The sequence below is a fragment of the Dasypus novemcinctus genome, chromosome 30 (genome assembly GCF_030445035.2).
Source record: "Dasypus novemcinctus isolate mDasNov1 chromosome 30, mDasNov1.1.hap2, whole genome shotgun sequence".
Lineage (NCBI taxonomy): Eukaryota > Metazoa > Chordata > Mammalia > Cingulata > Dasypodidae > Dasypus > Dasypus novemcinctus.
In genome coordinates, this window is record NC_080702.1 from 17,345,599 (window position 1) to 17,364,818 (window position 19,220).

Genomic DNA, 19,220 nt, shown 5'->3' on the forward strand with positions numbered 1-19,220 from the left:
TTATTTCAGAGCCAAGAAATGGGCACTTACCTTTCCCATGTACTGGGAAGACAAGATCGAATGTGTACTTTGGTTTCTGTCTCCATGCCCTATTCAGCTTAATCTAGGGGACGGGGAGTGTGGTGTTTGAAACTGAAAATATTTTCTTGAAATTACTTTTTTGTGTCAAAACTGTATCAGGTACCCGTGATTCATCACCGTTGTAAACTTAGCGGTGTACCCTGTCCTGTACCCAGCCTGAATGGTGCTATCATTTTTCTCTATGGCATTGACTTCCTCAAAGGGAAATAGGAGGTGAATGTGAAATATTAAATTAAAACCTCATACTTGTCTTTGATAATTCAGCTGATAAAAATTAATAGACATTAGGAGATAAATGAAAGTCAAAAGGTATATTATATCAACAATTCCTTTCCTAGCTCTCCAGAACAAGTTAATGATTGTTGGTGTCATGACACCATTTTATGATTAGTTAGGAGGAGGCAATGTCAATGACAATATGACTCCAAAAACAAATGCAGTAGAATAATTCAATCTGATGAGGAATTACACTTCCTACATTAAACTTAATATTGTTCAATTTTAAAAATCACCGAAGACGTGGATACAGTGGCCAGAGGTTTAGTGAGCGCAGAAAGACGGAAGAAGAGTCATGATATGGGGGCACTTTAAGGACTTGCAGTTGTTCTGAATTATATGTCACGGTCAGATGCTAGACATTTGTATCCTGCCATAACCCGCTGAATGAACTGAGAGAGAGTGTAAGCTACAGTGTAAACTATAATCCATGCTGTGTGGCTGTGCTCCCAAATATATTCATCAAATGAAATAAATGTACAACACTAATAAAAGATGTTGTGGGGAAATTGGTTGCCGTGGGGGAGTGGGGTGTATGGATACCAGTTATATTTTTAATGCAATTTCTTGTGTGATCTATGTATCTTTTTAAAAAGATAACCAAAAAAAAAAAAAAGAATTAAAGAAAAAAGAACTGGGTGAAAACTAGATAGTTAGACTTGTTCCAGTTTGTCGGTAACTAGAATTGTATATTTTCTTAAATCCATCTTGTGTTTTCCAGGTTCAATAACTAAAATCAGGAAACCTACCTGTACTTCAACTAATACTGCTTCTAATAATAACTCAAGAGATGTGGAGATTTAGATGTATGAACTTTCTAATAACATAAATTCTATCATTATAGTCTCCAAATTCAGAAATATCATAACTTATGTGGTGAAAAATCTTTCAGAAAATAGTGAAACTTCTAATAAATAAGCTAGAATTCTACCAATGCCATCTGAGTCTAGAGCCCACTTCCTTCAAAAGTGAATCTGATAATCACTTACTTTTCTCTGTCTTGAGGATGAATGATTGAATGAGTGAATGAATGGATGGATGGATGAACAAATAAAGAAATAAGCATAGTCACAACTAAATAAATAATTTGAGAAAGGAATCACAGAGCACCAGGAACGGGAGGGAATCCGGGGACTACAGAGAAGATGGAAGCAATCATTCTGTCAGTAGCTACAAACACTCTGCATTTTCTGTTCAGCACTGTTTTACAAGATCAATAAGCATTTCGTTTTCTGTAAGTTCTGGTTTTGCTATGATAATTTTAAAATTCATTTAAGGGATGTTAATGGATTTTGAAAGCTCCAATACAGCCTAAGATAGAAAGAAATATCACTCACCATTCTTTTCTTCTCTTCCTTCTGCATGAATAGAAATATAAAATCAAAATTTCATTATACTAGAAAGTGACCCTATTTGCTATCTGCTGATGAGCCAGACCAGAGATTAGATATTTTGTGAAAACAAGATCATCAGCTCCAAATACCTCTTTCAAATTAAAAGTTGTGAATATGCTTTAAGGTTCATAGGATGCAATGGACTATTTCATGACCAATTCTAAGAAAAATTCCTGATTACAATATCAATGTAATAGTGTAGGTTCCCCAGATCCCCCTAATTTCTCCTCACTTAGATTCCCACATGACCTACACATATGTAAAATTTTATTAACCCTCCCCAGAATGGGAGAAAATATAGATATCACAAACGATAATCATCCTAAAGCTGTTAATGTCCTTTGAAAACAACCTTCCTTGGAGTGCATTAAAAACATTTCCACATCTGAATTGTAATCTTCATGTCACCCTCAAAGGAACTCTGTTCTCCTTCCCATGGAATGCCCTTGTTCTGAAACCACTTATCTGTCACCTCTCATTTTCTCATCTCTTTGTGTAGCCCTGGTGATCCACGAGCTAGAAGACAGAATGAATCCTGGCAATTGTGGGCATATGCTCAGGCAAAGGAGAATCCATTGCGGAAATCCATGGCTGACTTGCAATGTCCATGCTGGAAGGGGTGAGTGCCCTCTTGGACAATTGGGACCACTTAGAGAGTATGGGGTCACCTACGTGATTGACAGTGGTGCACTTCCACGTGAGTATGGGGATGCCCTCAAAAATCCAAAATGGGAGTCGCCATTAACCGAATCAGGGAAAATAGTCTGGAAGCAATCTGCAAGCCTTGTTCACTCCATTCATGGTGTATCGCATATTAGGAATTATAGTGTGTGCAAGGAGGGGCATTCCTCAGTGTCATCCCAGAGCCAATAATAGGTGGCTCCCATTCCCCATGTACTGGGGAAACTAAATGGCATGTGTATTTTGTTTTTGTTTTTGTTTTCCACGGCCTGGTTAAGTTTAATTTTGGGGTGTAGTTGGGACTTTGAACATCAAAATAATTTTATTCCAGAAACTTTGGTTTGTGGAGAATGGATCAAGTAAAACCTATTCATCAGAGTAGTGCAAATTATTTCTTAACAATTTCCTGCTCAGACCAGAATGGTCTTTGTTTTCTCTGTGAAATCGTCGTCCTTAAGGGATTTACCAGGTCAATATAAAACACTAAATTAAAACTTCACACATTCCTTTGAGAGTTCAGCTGATTGAAAAACTGAATGAAACTTAGCAGGTAATAGTGGAAATAGAAGTGGAACTAATATCATAAATTCCTTTCATAGATCTTCTTGAACAGGTAATGTGTTTTGGTGCTACGGAAATCAACATTTTATGATAAATTAGGACCAGGCTGTGTCTTGTTCAATATAACTGAAAAGAAATTGTGGAGTTGAATAATTTAGTCTGATGATAAATGATATTTCCTACATGATATTTTAATTTGTCCAATTGATCAATTCACAGAAAGACCTGAGGGAAAACCCGATAGTTAGAGTTCATCCATTCTTTTTTTCCTAGTTGCTGAATATTGCCTTAAATCCACCTTGACTTTCTTAGCTAAATAACTGAAACCATCAAGTCTATTATTACTACTTCTACTACCAGTACCATTCATAACTCAATATATGTCAACCTTCTGGATATATGAAATTTTTAATATTGAGTATAACTGTATTCATAAATACCATTATTATAATCTTTTTAAAATAAAAATATGTCATAGGAAATTAAAAATTTTTTGCGTAATCATGATCCTTCTAAGTAATAGAGCTGGAATCTGAACCCAGTTATTCTGAATCTGCAGCCTACTGACCTAAAAATCATATCTAGTAATGTCTTCTCTGCCTTGAGATAAACTAAAATGAATGAGGAAATGAAGGAAAGGATGAATAAACACGAGTAAATAAATTCATAAATAATTAAATAAATGTTAAAAGTTAAGAGAGGGACCCAGGATGAGAGAGGACCAAGATACCGCAAATCAGGTGGTAGGAATTATACATGTTTCAGCTACAAATATTCCCCATTTTAGGGATGGGAGTAGTCCATCGTCATCATTTTTTCAGTTTTCTAAGAGGATCCTATAAAACTGGACAGTAGGAATTGTCACCTGTCTGAAATACACTGCATTAATTTAGGAGTTAAATAATACAGGTAACTGTGTGGTGTTGTAACGGAGGGGGCTATATGAACATTCCCTAAAATTTTTGTGCATTTTTTCTCACATGTAAACCTAAAATTCTCTAAAAGTTATGTTTAAAATATAAATAAACAGCTAACTAAAAAAAATAAAGAAGAGTTAGAGGGAAATCATTCTTCACTGGAAAAATGTAGCTGACTGAAGGATTTGCATAATGACCAAATAATAAATGCAGATTGTGACTTTGAAAAACTTACATTGAATATTAAATGTTAACATGAATTGCCCTTTGGACCTATTTATTTTTATGAGTATATCTCCCAAGGGGATTCCATTTAACTTTTCCCTCTGCAACCATATCACTGTCATCATCTAATCCATTCCCGGTACTCGATACAAATGGCATTTTAAAATATAAACCTATTCATGATGTTCCTTTGCCTGCAGTCCTCAAAACTCTTAGCATACCCAAAGAAACTTTGCATTTTCTGGACTTTGACTACAATCAATTTAGTCTTGTCTGTGTTTTCTGCAGCAGAACTCCCTGGACAATATATGTCAACCTGATAGAAACATGTGTTTGCTCAACCCAGAGTGTAGTGTGCTTTATAGCCCTTGCCCTGCACGTGATGGGCTATCATTGACCTTCCTGTTTTATTCATTAACACTGATCTCAGTTGCATTAGCATTTCTTCAGAAAATCTATGACCTGATGTACAGGCCAAATCCCGCCAGTGTGTATTCTTGTTACACCAAATTCCCTCTTCATGACCCTCATTAGAATATTACTTTGACATTTATTTTGTATGTGTAATTTTAAATCTATTCCATAATAGAAACTTCACTGCACAGGGGGTTCCTTCCCTTTTTATGTTCATCAATGTTTCTCAAGCACAACCACATACTTGAAAAGTGATGCACAAGGAATGATTGAACTTTCTAGAATGAGGCAGATGAAAGAAATCAGAGTCCCAATCCTCGCAGAGGATAAGCTGACACATCTTAAACTTCATTAGAGACTAAAAACTATTTTTATCTTGAGAAACTTACTTTTACAATTTTACAAGTAGATGAAAGATATTATCTTCACACTCAACACAATTTTAGAACATCAATAAGCAATTCATTTACTGTGAGGACTGATTTTTCTGTAGTTAATTTAAACCTCAAATATAGGTAATATTGGATTTTGAAGTACAAATACTGTGTAAGACAAAAACAAATAGTATCATCATTCTTTTCTATTGTCTGCAATAAAAGAAAAACTTATCAAAAATTATGTTAGAGAGGGAGAGGGGGCTATATGGGGATCTCGTATTTTTTAAATGTAACATTTAAAATAATATAAAGTAGAAATATAAGTTTTAAAAAAAGCATCCCCATAGGCTACCTCCCGATAGTCTAGAACAGTTTCATGTTTTAATAAAAAGAAGAAAACTACCAACTACTACATCTTTAAGACGAAATGTAGTCAACATAATTTCACATACGTAGCAAGCAATAGCCAATTTCATGGTCCATCGTAATAAACATTCCTGCTTACATTAGGATTGTATTAGTGTGAGTGGCTCAGGTCCTCCTAAGTCTTCAGCACATATGTGCCTGCTTGACCTTAGATATAAGTTAAAGTTTAATAACACTCCACAGAAAGGGAAAATGCATGGATGGTATAAACTATAATCTTCAAAAAGCAGTTAACGTCCCATGTAAACATCCTTCCTAAGAGTGCTGTAAAAACATCTCCCACCCCATGTGTAAGCTTCACATGACAATATCAAGAACTCGTTTTCTCTTACCCGATGGAGTGCTCTTGTTCTGAAAACACTTAAATACACGTCTCATTTTCTCATCTCTTTGGGCAGTTGCAAGTTTGTTTATTCTTTGACTAGCCACTGTGAAACACAGTGCCTTGTCCACAAGTACCAAAGAAGCTATGACCTGAGCAGAGGCCATGTATGTCCTTTGTTCCCATAGCCTCAACATCTTATGCCCTTCGGGAGTGGGTTTAAAAACATTGGCAAGCCTTGAGCCAGGAGACAGAATGACCGCTCTGTCATTGTGGGCATGTGTTCATGCAAAGGCGAGTCCACAGTGGAAATCCAGGGTTGACTTGTTTATCCAAGTGGGAAGGGGTGGCTGTCTTCTTGAGGTGGTAGAGACCATGGAGAGAGCATAGGGTCACCTACACTATAGATAGTTGTGGAACTCTACCTGAGTATGTGGATGCTGCACAAACTCTGCTGGGAGGAGCAGTTAACGAAGATAAACATAACAATCTAGCAGCAACTCGGCAAAAGCCCTGTTAACCTGCCTTTGTTGTTTATCAAATACTAAGGGTTGTATTTTGTGCAAGGCGCCATCTCTCCTTTTTTGTTCCAGAGGCAATAAAGGGTGGCCTCACTTTCCCCACGTATTGGGAGCACCAAATGGTATGCGCACTTTGGTTTCTGACTCCATGGCCTAGGTGGTTGTATTTGGGGCGGGAGTGTGGACATTGAAGTTCAAAATATTTTTGTTCCAGTAAGGTTGGTGTGTGGACACTCAACCAAGTAAAACTGAAACCTTCACATAAGGGCTAGTATAAATTTAGACCACAGCCAAATCCTGGACAGATGTGGAATTGTGTTATCATTCACTCGCACTATAAAAATGTCTTCTGTAAAAGGAATCATCCAGGTAAATATAAAACACCAAATGAATGCTTACCTAATTTCTTTACCAGGGAGCGCACATCTGATAAAAAAAAGAAGTGGAAATTAGTGGATAAGAGTGAATACAGAACAGTGTTTAATATCAAAAGGCATTTCATAAATCGAGCTCTCCATGGAGACGATTTTTCTGGTTGTGACAATCAACACTTCACTATTAGTGAGGACCAGGCTGTGTCTACATAGATATAATAACAAAACCATGTAGATGTCCCATGTATAAACTCACAGAAGGACCTAAATGAACACTGTATATGTAGCATTGATCCGTTTTGTTTTCATGGATTCCTGAATATTGCCTAAAAAAACTTGTCTTTTCCAGGTTCAGCAACTAAACCAACAAAAGCTATTATTGCCACTAATTTTGCCACTCATACTAATGACACAACAGGACTCAAGATTTTCAGATACACGAAAATTTAATACTGATCATAAGTCTATGTCATAAATACCATTATTACACTCTCTAAAATTTCTTTAATTTCCAAAAAGATAAAAATGTTTACGAAATCATGAAGCTTCTATGCATCAGAGGTGAAATTTAAACTCAGGCTATCTGAACCTACAGTCTACTCCTCAATAAAGTTAATATTATAACAAATTTTCTACATCTTGAGATAAACAAAAATCAATGAGGGAAAACATGTGGGAATGGATGAATGCATGAATGAATAAAACTTTAAAGAAAAACATGAGGATCCCTAGAGGATAAGGGACCCAGATATGACAGCGCAGATGGAAGGGATTATCCTGTCAGTAGCTGCAAACACTTCCTGCATTTGCGGGGGAAACGATCTATCATCGTTACTTTTTTAGTTGTCTAGGGCCAGCTCAAAGAACTGGATAGTGTGAACCAACTCCATACATGGCGAGCTGAGTGAGTGCCTGTGCAAGTGCCCCCCGTGAGCTGAGTGCCTGCGTGGTAACCAAGTGCCAGTGCAGGGGAGTCATGCAGCAAAAGGATAAGGCAACAAAAGAGAGATGAAGAGGAGAGTTCAGGTGAAGCCCAGCCAAGAGCAGGCACTGAGGTGGTACAAGTGACAGGTACTCTCTCCACATCAGAGGTCCCCAGGATAGAAAGAGGAATCCTGGAGGAGAAAACCAAGAAGAGAACACACAAAGAGAAATAGATACAGAAGATCAAGGAACGAATGGACACAGAAACCCAAAACAACAGGGTAGGGGGGAGAGGGAGAGACAGAAATAAGAAAAGGTTAGTAGGATTTGTCACCTGTACGAGATATTCCACACTAGTGGGAGATATCAATAATAGGGTAACTTTGTGTAGGTGAAATGATGGGATTTATGTGTGATTTCACTATAATACTTGTGTACACTTCCTGTGAAGTTCAAAACTCTTTGCATGTCTAAAGCTATGTGGCTTTTCATGGAATTTTTCTCCCTTTTTCCTTCTAATGTTTCTCAAACCCCAAAAACATACTAGACTGTTTATATCTAAATTCTCAAGGAATCAGTGAAATCAGAAAGATGAGTTAGATGAAAGAACTCAGAATCCCAGTCCTCATATTGCTCAAACTGACACATCTCAACCTACATTTAACCCCAAGAACGATCGCTCTGATGAAATTCACATTTACAATTTTACAAAGAGCCAAAGTTATTTTCATTGCCAGACAACACTATTACAGGGCATCAAACATCATTTCCTTAAAACTGAGGTTTGACTTTTCCTTTGGTAAATTTAAAACTCCATTTGTGGTTTGTATTGGATTTTGAAGGACCAAATATTGTGTAAAACAAAAATAAATATCACTCACCTTTCTCTTTTTTCAATTCCTCTGCGTAGAGAAAAGAAAAAGGTAAAAACAAAAATGTGTTAGAATGTGTCTCCATATACTACTTGCAGGTATTCTAGACCAGAAATAATATATTTTTAGTAAAATCAGGATTAACTATAAATGGTTCCTTAAAAGGGAATGTTGAGACTAAACTTTCCCATACTTACTAAGCAATGGACAATTTCAAGATGAATTGCAAGAAAATTTCCTGCTTACATTATCAACGTATTAGTGAGGTTCCCAAGGTCCCGCTAGCTCCTCAGCACTTAGGAGCCATCGTGACCCAGGCGTAGGTTTAATTTAATTATCCTACCGAGAAGGGTAAGAATGCATAGATGACATCAAAAAGTATAATCTTCCCCTCTCTAATAATGTCCTCTGTCAACCTCTTTCCTAGGGGCTCAGTAAAAACATGTCCACACGACTTTCTAAGCTTCATGTGTCCCTAAAAGGAACTCTTTTCTCCCATGGAATATCCTTGCTCTGAATCCACTTATAAATCACATCACATTTTCAAATATTTGTGGAGCATTAACATACTAATTCTTTGGCCTGCAACTGTCAAAGATCCTTACTTGAACAGAAGTCCAAATAAATTTTATGCCTCACTAAATACCAGGGGTGTTCTTCCGTGTCATATCTTCACCATCTCATGCCCACCAGGAATTGGGGTGTAAGAGCTGGCGAGCCCTGAGCCCAGACACAGCGTATGCACTGCTCACAGAGGGCATGTGTTCAGGGAAAGGAGAATCCTTAGGGGAAAACCAGAATTGACCTGTAATATTCATGTGTGAATTGGTGGCTGCTGGGGACCACTTGAGAGAATATAAATTCACCTACTCAATTGCTTTGGTCAAACTCCACTTGGATACCGGATACCCCAAAAATTCTGATGTAAGTAGCATTTAAATACAATAGGAAAACTATCTGAAAGCAGCTCTGCAACTCTACTGCTGACTCTGTTTTTCTGATATCACATCATAGGACAGGTAGTGTGTACAATAGGGCAGTTCTCCAGTGTTATTTCAGAGCCATTAAATGGACACTTACATTTCTCAGGTATTGGGAAACCAAATCGGATGTGCGTTTTGGTTTCTGTCGCCATGCACTAGTGAGCTTAAACTAGGGGTGGAGTGTGGTCTTTGAAATTGAAAATATTTTTGTTCAAATTACTTTGTTGTGTGGAGACTGCATCAGGTAACACTGATTCACCAGGGTTGTAAACTTAGCCCATAATCCTGTCCTGTACACAGCCTGAATTGTGTTATCATATTTCTCTAAGAAATTGTCTTCCACAAAGGGAAATATGAAATGAATATGAAAAATGTTCAATTAAAAATTCACACCCGTCTTGGATTAGTTCAGCTTGTAAAAAATTAATTGATATTAGCAGATAAATGAAAGTCAAAAGGTAAAAATTATCAACAATTCCATTCCTGGATCTCCGGGAATAAGATAATGATTTTTGGTGTTATGACAACTTATTATGTTTAGTTAGGAGCAGGCAATATGAACGTCAAGATAACTGTGATACCATATGTAGTAGAACAATTCAGTCTGAGGAGGAATTATATTTCTTAGGTTATACTTGAAAGTGTCCAATTAAAAAATTCACAGAAGATGTGGATATCGTGGCCACAGAGTTACTGAGGGTGGGAAGAGGGAAGAAGAGTTGTGGTATGGGGTGACCTTAAGACTGGGAGTTGTCTTGAGTGATATCGCAGGGACAGATGCTGGACATTATATATCCTGCTCGAACCCACTGAATGGACTGAGGGAGAGTGCAAACCACAATGTAAACTACAATCCATACAGCATAGCAGTGCTCCAAAATGTTTTCATTAAATGCAACATATGTACGACGCTAAGAAAAGATGTTGTGGGAGAACTGGGCACTGGGTGGCCTGGGACATATGGATATCTGTTTTATTTTGTAATGTAAGGTTTAGTGGGATCTAGGCATGTTTAATATAGGATAACAGAAACAAAAGCAAGTACAGAAGAAGACCATGGTGAAAACTAGATAGGTTGAGTCGTTCCATTTTCTTATGCAAACTCTATTGTATATTTCCTTAAATCAATCTTGGGTTTTCCAGGTTCAATAACTAAATCCATGAAAGCTACTTTTACTAAAATTGCTACTGCTTCCCTTAATAACTCAAGATATTGAGAACTGTAGATGCGTGAACTTTCTAATAACACAAATGCCATCATTAGAGGCTTCTTTCAAATTGAGAAGAATCATGTCTAACGATGTGAAAAAGCTTTCACAAGATCATGAATGTTCTAAGAAATAAGCTAGACCCTGAACCAAGAGTGTCTGTGTCTAGAGCCCACTTCTTTAAAATGTTAATCTAACGATCACTTCTCTTTCTCTGCCTTTGAGATAAAAGACACATGAATGAAGGAATGAATGAATGAATGAATGAATGGATGGATGAACACAAGAAGAAATCATCATCACAAATAGATAATTTGAGAAATGAAGAATAGAGCATCAGGAGGAGAGGGAACGCAGGTACAACAGAGAAGATGGAAACAATTATTCTGTCGGTAGCTATAAACACTCAGCATGTACTGTTCAGCAGGGTTTTATAACACCAGTGAGCATTTGTTTACCTAAGAGTTCTGATTTTCCTATGATGACTCCAAAATTCATTTAAGGGATATTAATGGATTTTGAACGATCAAGTATAGCCTAAGATAGAAAGAGATAACACTCACCTTTCTTTTCTTGTGTTCCCTCTGCATGAAGAGAAACACAACATCAAAACGTAATTAATCTGGAAAGTGACCCCTTATGTTACCTGCTGATAACCCAGACCAGAAGTTAGGCATTTTGTGAAAAGAAGCCAATCAGCTCTAAATACGTCTTTCAAATTAAAAGTTTTCAGTATGTTCACAGGTTCGCAGGAAGCAATGGCCAATTTCATAGTCAATTGTAAGAAAAATTCCTGCTTATAATAGCAATGCTATAGCGTAAGTTCCTCAGAACGGATGTTTCTAAATCTCATCACTTAGGTTTTCAGTAAAATTAGTAAAATAAAATGTCTCGTGACTTAGACATATGTAAAAATTTACTAACCCTCCTCAGAAAGAAAGGAAGCGTAGATGATATCATAACCTATAATCTTCCCACGGATGTTAATATTCTTTGTCCACATTCTTCCCAGGGGCACAGTATAAACAACTCTACATTAGATTTGTAAGCTCCATGTGACACTCAAAGCATGGCATGTTCTTCTCCCTATATGCCCTAGTACTAAAATCATTTATAACTCCCTCTCAATTACCGATCTCTTTGTGGAGCACGAACTCACTTATTCTTTGTCCTGCCACTGTCAAAAATTATTCTCTGTACACAAAGCCAATTAAATCTTCTGCCTGACTAAGGACAGGGGTATTGTCAGTCTCATGTCCTCACCATCTCATGCCCTTCAAGAATTGGGTTATGACAACTGTTGAGCCCTGAGCCAGGAGACAGAATGTGCGTGGGGCCCACGGGCATGTGCTCAGGCAAAGGAGAATCCATACGGGAAAACCACGGTTGATTTGCAGTGTCAATGTGGGGAGGGGCTGCTGCCCTCTTGGCTAGGTGGGTATCCCTGAGAGAAGATGAATTCAACATTTCAATTATTATTGTTGAACTCCACGTGAATATGGGGATAGCCTAAAATCCCTACTGTGAGTTCCACTTAAATAATACAGGGGAAATATTCTGAAAGCAAGTCTGCAAACCACTGCTACCTCTGTTTTGGTTTATGCCATCTTAAGAAGTGTGTTGTTCGTATTGGGCTCTATTCTGTTGTCATTTGAGAGTCAATAAAGGCAGGTTTCCCTTTGCCATGTACTGGAAAACCCAAGAGTTTTTCGCCACTAACATTTCTGTGTTACGGCTGACCCAGGGAAACTGACTCTTCATGGCAGTGTATATTTACTCCTTTACCATGTCCTGGGTAGAAGTTGCAAAGTGTTATTAATTTTACTGGTTAGATTCCTCGTTAAAGTGAATAATGAGGTAAATATATGTTGTTAAATTAAAACTCAGTCCATTTTTGAGATTTCCGCTGATGAAAAACAAGTCATAGTGAAAACAGAAATGTACATATTTCAAGAATTCCTTTCATAATGCAACTCAAACAGGTTCCTGATTTCTGGTGTGATGGAAATCAACATTTCACAATGACTTAGGGTCCAGGCTCTATCAGGTCAACATAACGACAAAAATCATGTTCAGTGCAAATATTCACTGTGATGAGAACTGACATTTTCTACACGATAGCTGAAAGTGTCCAATGTATAAATTCACAGGAATAACTGCGGAAAACCTGACTAGTTGAGTTGCCCCATTTTGTTTCCATAGAGTCCTGAATATTACCCTAACACCATCTTGTCTTGGCCAGGCTTATTTGATAAAATGAGGAAAGCTATTCTCAACACTGCTACCACTACTACGAATTATCCAATACATGGAAAGTTTTCTTAGATATGTGAACTTGTTAGTACTAATCCTAACACTAAAAATAAACATCCCAGTTAGAGTACTTTGTGAAAATAATGCATGCCATATGAGGTTAAAAATCTTTTGCAAAATCATGGAGGTTTTGAGTAAAATAGCTGGAATAGAAACCCAGATAATCTGGCTCTGGGCCCTATTCTCCTAAACGATTAAGCTAATAATCATCTACTTTTCTCTGCAAGGAAAACATACAAAGTAAATGAGAGAATGACCAAAGAAAGCTAGCAAAAGTGAACAAATGAATTAACGAATGAATGGATAAAAATAGGGCTGAATGAATGAATAAATAATTACCACAAATAAATCTTAACAGGAAACAGAGAGCACCAGGATGAGATGGGACCTGGATACCACAGAACAAGTGAAAGGAATTCTCTTGTCAGCATCTCTAAACACTCTCTGTTTTGGTGGTTGGACGCTGTCCATCAACATCTTTTTGATGGTTGCCTAGTGCAAGGTCCGGAAAACGGGCAGTACGAGTGGTCACAGGCTGCAAATATGCCACAATGATTTAGGAGTTCACTAATACGTGCAACAGTGTGCAGTTGTAACGGAGGTGGTTCTATGGGAATTGCGAATATATTTTATGTGAATTTTCTTAAATATAAATCTAAAATATCCCAAAAAGAACGTTTAAAAATTAAATAAACAAATAGATGAATGAAGAAGTGTTGCATGGGAGTCTTTTCATCACCAAGAAAGTTTTCATTAAATAGAAAACTGAGTGAGGGTTTTGCTTAATGACTAAAGAACAAGAACAATCTGAATCCTGGAAAATAAAATGGTGAATATTAAGTTATGAAGGCTTGACTTATGGATCTATCTATTTATATGCATGAGTGGATCTCCCAAGTGGATTCCATTCCACTTTTCTCTCTGTATCCACTTCCCTGTAATCATCTTACTATTTCTTTACACTTCAGTAAAAACGACGTTCGGAAATATAGGTCTATTCTTGATGCTCCTTGGCGGCAGTCTTCGATACTCTGAGCATGCCCAAAGGAACATTCTATTCTCTGGGTTTTGCCTACCTACCTTGTGGTCTTGACTGGGATTTCGGCTCTAGAAGAGCCTGGTCAATACATGGCAGTCCTGATAGAATCGTGGGTTAATTCAACCCAGAGTGTACTTTGCTCTCTGCTCCCTGCTGTGTGCCTGCTGGGCTCTCATAGAACTACCCATTCCATTCATCACCGCTGATCTCAACTCCATTAGCACATTTTCAGGAAATCTATGACCTGGTGTATAGGCCAAACCCCTCAGTGGTGTATTCTTAATGCGCCAAGTGCCTTCTTCATGGAAATTACTAGAATATGAGTTGGATTTGATATTGTAAATGCAATCGTGCCTCTATACCGCAATCGAAATCTCATTGCATTCGGGATACTTCTCCTTTGTTTTCTCTTTCCAAAAATGTTTCTCAAACCCCAAAAACAGTTCAGTGAGTTTATTTCCACATGACAAGGAACCATGGATCTTGAAAACAATGAGGCAGATGAAAGAACTCAGAGTCCCAATAATCGCAAAGCTCAGGCAGAATCATCTTAACCTACACTTAACACGCATAGTAACTCAGTGTTGAGAAATTTACATCTACAAGGTTACAAATAGACGAAAGTTAGTTCAGCTGCTACGAAACCCTATTTTACAACATCGGAAAGCACTTCATGATCCTTGAGTTTTGATTTCCCTTTACCATCTTTAAAACTCAAGTTGCAAAGATTCTTCGGTTTTGAAGGGTCAAGTCCTATCTGAGACAAAAAATAAATATCACTCACCATTGTCTTTCTTTTCTGTTTTCTCTGAATGAAGATAAAAACAGAATTGCGTTAGAAAGTATTCCCATACTCTACTTGCAAATAATCAAGACCCGATGTTAACCTCTTTTTATTAAAATAAGAAAATGGGCTATAAAGACCCCTGAAAAATTCTAGTTTTACATACCATTTCACCGAAATCTTAAGCAATGGTCTCTTTCACCTTGACTTGTAAGGGAGTCTCTTACTTACATTATCAATGTCATAGTGAGAGTCCCCAAGGTCCCACGGTTTCCTCAGCTCTTAGGTGCCAGCAACAACCCGCACAGAAGTTAAAATTTAATAATGCTCCCCAGAAGGGTAAGAATGCATAGATGATATCCTAAAGCATAATCTTCCCAAATCTGTTAGTTTCCTTTGTAAACATCCCTCCAAGAGCACAGTAAGAACTTCTCCACTCAATTTTACAGCGTTTACTATGCCCCTAAAGGTAACATATTCCTCTCCTTATGGAATGTCCTTGTTTGAACCCCCTTCCACCTCACCTCTCATTTTCGGATATCTTTGTGGAGCACTTACTGCCTCATTCTTTGGCCTGCCATGGTCAAAGATTCTTGCTTCCTTGTCTACATGTCCAAATAAAGCTTATGCCTGACTGAAAGCTCTGGTTTTCTCTGTTCTCATGGCGGCACTGTCTCATGCCCTTCTTGGATTGGGTTGTAAGAATGCACAGGTGAGCCATGAGCCGAGAGACAGAATGTCCTCTAGGCCTTGTGGGCACGTGTTAAGGCAAAGGAGAGTGCAGGGAGTAAATGGACTGTTGTCTTGGAATGTCCATATGGGGAGGGGCGGCTGCCCTCTTGGGCCGCTGGGAGCCCCTGAGGAAACAGGAAGTCACCTCATGAATTGGTTTTTGCCAGACTCCGCGTGAATGTGGAGATATTCCCAAAACCTGATGTGAGTACTGGTTACATTCGAGAGGGAAACAATCTGAAAGCAAGTCTGCAAACCCACTGCTGCCTCCGTTTCCGTGGTATCACATCTTAGGCCAGGGAGTGCGTGCAATGGGGCCATTGCTCCAGTGTTATTTCAGAGCCAAGAATGGGCACTTACCTTTCCCATGTACTGGGAAGACAAGATCGGATGTGCACTTTGGTTTCTGTCTCCATGCCCTATTCAGCTTAATCTAGGGGACGGGGAGTGTGGTCTTTGAAATTGAAAATATTTTTCTTGAAATTACTTCGTTGTGTCAAAACTGTATCTGGTACCCGTGATTCATCACCGTTGTAAACTTAGTGGTGAACCCTGTTCTGTACACAGCCTGAATGGTGCTATCATTTTTCTGCATGGCATTGTCTTCCTCAAAGGGAAATAGGAGGTGAATGTGAAATATTAAATTAAAACTTCATACTTGTCTTTGATAGTTCAGCTGATAAACAATTAATTGACATTATCAGATAAATGAAAGTCAAAAGGTAAATAATGTCAACAATTCCTTTCCTAGCTCTCCAGGAACAAGTTAATGATTATTGGTGTCATGACAATATTTTATGATTAGTTAGGAGGAGGCAATGTCAATGACAATATGACTCCTAAAACCTATGTAGTAGAATAATTCAATCTGATGATGCATTATACTTCCTCCTGACACATTAAACTGTCCAATTAAAAAGTTGGCGGAAGACGTGGATACAGTGGCCACAGAGTTACTGAGGGCGCGACGAGGGAAGAAGTGTTGTGATACGGGGGACTTAAGGACGCGGAGTTGACCTGAGCGATATGGCAGGGTCAGAGGCTGGGCATTATATATCCTGCTCGAACCCACTGAATGGACTGCGGGAGAGTGCAAACCACAATGTAAATGACAATCCATGCAGCGTAGCAGTGCTCCAAAATGTTTTCATTAAATGCAATGAATGTACCACAATAAGAGAAGAGTTTTTGGGAGAATTGGGTACTGGGCGGACTGGGACATATGGATACCTCTTTTATTTTGTAACGTGAGATTTTGTGGGGTCTAGGCATGTTTAAAATAGGATAACAGAAACAAAAGCAATTACAGAAGAAGACCTGAGTGAAAACTAGATAGGTTGAGTTGTTCCATTTTGTAGGCAAGCACTGTTGCATATTTCCTTAAATCAGTCTTGGGTTTGGCAGGTTCAATAACTAAATCCATGAAAGCTATTTTCACTAAAACTCCTACTGCTTCCATTAATAACTCAAGACATTGAGAGCTTGAGATGCCAGAACTTTCTAATAACACAAATACCATCATTAGAGGCTTCTTTCAAATTCAGAAGAATCATGCCTAACGAGGTGAAAAAGCTTTCACAAAATCACGAAGGTTCTAAGAAATAAGCTAGACTTGAATCAAGACCGAATGTGTCTAGACCCCACTTCTTTAAAATGTTAATCAAATGACCACTTCTCTTTCTGTGACTTGAGATAAAAGAAAAATGAATGAAGGGATCAATGATTAATGAGTGAATGAATGAATGAATGGATGAACAAATGAAGAAATCAACATCGTCACAAATAGATAATTTGAGAAATGAAGCACAGAGCATCAGGAGGAGAGGGAACGCAGGCACTATGGAGAAGATGGAAGCGATTACCTGTCGGTAGCTAAAACACTCTGCCTGTTCTGTTCAGCAGGTTTTACAAGAGCAGTTAGCATTTCTTTACCTGGGAGTTCTGATTTTACTATGATAACTTCAAAATTCATTTAAGGGATATTAATGGACTTTGATCGATCAAGTATAGCCTAAGATAGAAAGAGATGTCACTTACCTTTCTTTTCTTGTATTCTGTCTGCATGAAGAGAAACATAAAATCAAAACGTTATTAAACTAGAAAGTGACCCCATATGTGACCTGCTGATAACCCCGACCAGAAGTTAGATAGTTTGTGAAAAGAAGCCAATCAGCTCTAAATACCTCTTTCAAATTAAAAGTTGTCAGGATGATCGCAGGTTCGCAGGAAGCAACGGCCCATTTCATGAGCAATTGTAGGAAAGGTTCCTGCTTACAATATCAAAGCCATAGTGTAGGTTCCCCAGGTCAACCTAATTTCTCATCACTTAGGTTCCCGCATGACCGAGACATATGTAAAAATTTACTAAGCCTCCACAGAAAGAAAGAAAGCATAGATGATATCATAACCTATAATCTTCCCAAAGATGTTAATGTCTTTTGTCCACCTTCTTCCCAGGGCCACAGTATAAACAACTCTACATTAGATTTGTAAGCTGCATGTGACACTCAAAGGGTGGCATGTTCTTCTCCCTATATGTCCTAGTACTAAAACCACTTATAAGTCACCTCTCAATTTCTGATCTCTTTGTGGAGCACAAACTTACTTATTCTTTGTCCTGTCGCTGTCAAAATTATTCTCTGTACACAAAGCCAATTAAGTCTTCTGCCTGACTAAGGACAGGGGTGTTCATCAGTCTCCTGTCCTCACCATCTCATGCCCTTCAAGAATTGGGTTATGACAACTGTTGAGCCCTGAGCCAGGAGACAGCATGTGCATGGGTGCACGGGCATGTGCTCAGGCAAAGGAGAATCCATACGGGAAAACCACGGTTGACTTGCCTTGTCAATGTGGGGAGGGGCTGCTGCCCTCTTGGCTAGGTGGGGACCAGTGAGAGAAGATGAATTCAACATTTCGATTGATTTTTGATGCACACCACATGAATATGGGGATACCCTAAAATCCCTACTGTGAGACCACTGAAATACTATAGGGAAAACATTCTCAAAGCAAGTCTGCAAACCACTGCTGACTCTGTTTTGGTGTATCCCATCTTAGGAAGTGTATTGTTCATACAGGGCTCTTTTCTGTTGTCATTTGAGAGTCAATAAGGCAGGATTCCCGTTCCCATGTACTGGAAAAACCCAACACTATGTGTGTTTTGGTATCTGTCTCCATTTCCTTGTCAATTTTGTTTAGAGTTGGCAAGATTTTTCTCCCCAGTAACTTTGGTGTGTTACGGCTGACCAAGGGAAACTGACTCTTCAGGGAAGTGTAGATTTACTCCTTTACCATGTCCTGGGCAGAAGCTGCCAAGTGTTATTAATTTTGCTGGTTGGGTTGTCTTCCTTAAAGTGAATAATGAAGTAAACATATATTGTTAAATTAAAACTCAGCCCATTTTTGAGATTTCTGTTGATGAAAAACAAGTCATAGTGAAAATAGAAATGTACATATTTCAAGAATTCCTTTCATAATGCTACAGGAACATGTTCCTGATTTCTGGTGTGATGGAAATCAACATTTCATGATTAGTTAGGGTCCAGGCTCTATCAGGTCAATATAACGACAAAAATCATGTTCAGGGCAATAATTCACTGTGATGAGAACTTACATTTTTTACACGATAACTGAAAGTGTCCAATGTATAAATTCACAGGAATAACTGTGGAAAACCAAACCAGTTGAGTTGCCTCATTTTGTTTCCATAGAGTCCTGAATATTACCCTAACACCATTTGGTCTGGGCCAGTCTTATTTGCTAAAAAGAGGAAAGCTACTCTTAACACTGTTAACAC